Consider the following 421-nt stretch of genomic DNA (forward strand, 5'->3'; position numbering starts at 1 on the left):
GCCGTCTCTGTCCTTTCATGCCTGTGAGTGCATATGTCTGTCTGTCTGCCTGTCTCTGTGGGTGTATCTGTTTTGTTTTTTGTCAAACATCGTCTCAGCATTTCCTTTCACCTTTTCACCATCCGCCAGGGTTGGACTGGGGGCCAGGCAATTTTGGCTTAAAGGGGCCCCTCATAATTAGCGGCGCAGAATTGACTCACCGGTGGGCCCCACATCCTCGTGGGCCCCTATTTTCATAAATGTAAAAGAAAACAAAACATTTTTTTACATTTCTGAAAATAGGGGCCCAAGAGGGTGTGGGGCCCCTTGGGAAACGCCCGCTATGCCAGATGGCCAGTCCAGCCCTGCCATCCGCTGTGTAAGTAAGGAATGACCTTGCCTTCTGATTTGCCTTTAGCCCCCTGCCAACCCCCAACGCTGC

This window comes from Engraulis encrasicolus, chromosome 4, assembly GCF_034702125.1.
Source record: "Engraulis encrasicolus isolate BLACKSEA-1 chromosome 4, IST_EnEncr_1.0, whole genome shotgun sequence".
NCBI lineage: Eukaryota > Metazoa > Chordata > Actinopteri > Clupeiformes > Engraulidae > Engraulis > Engraulis encrasicolus.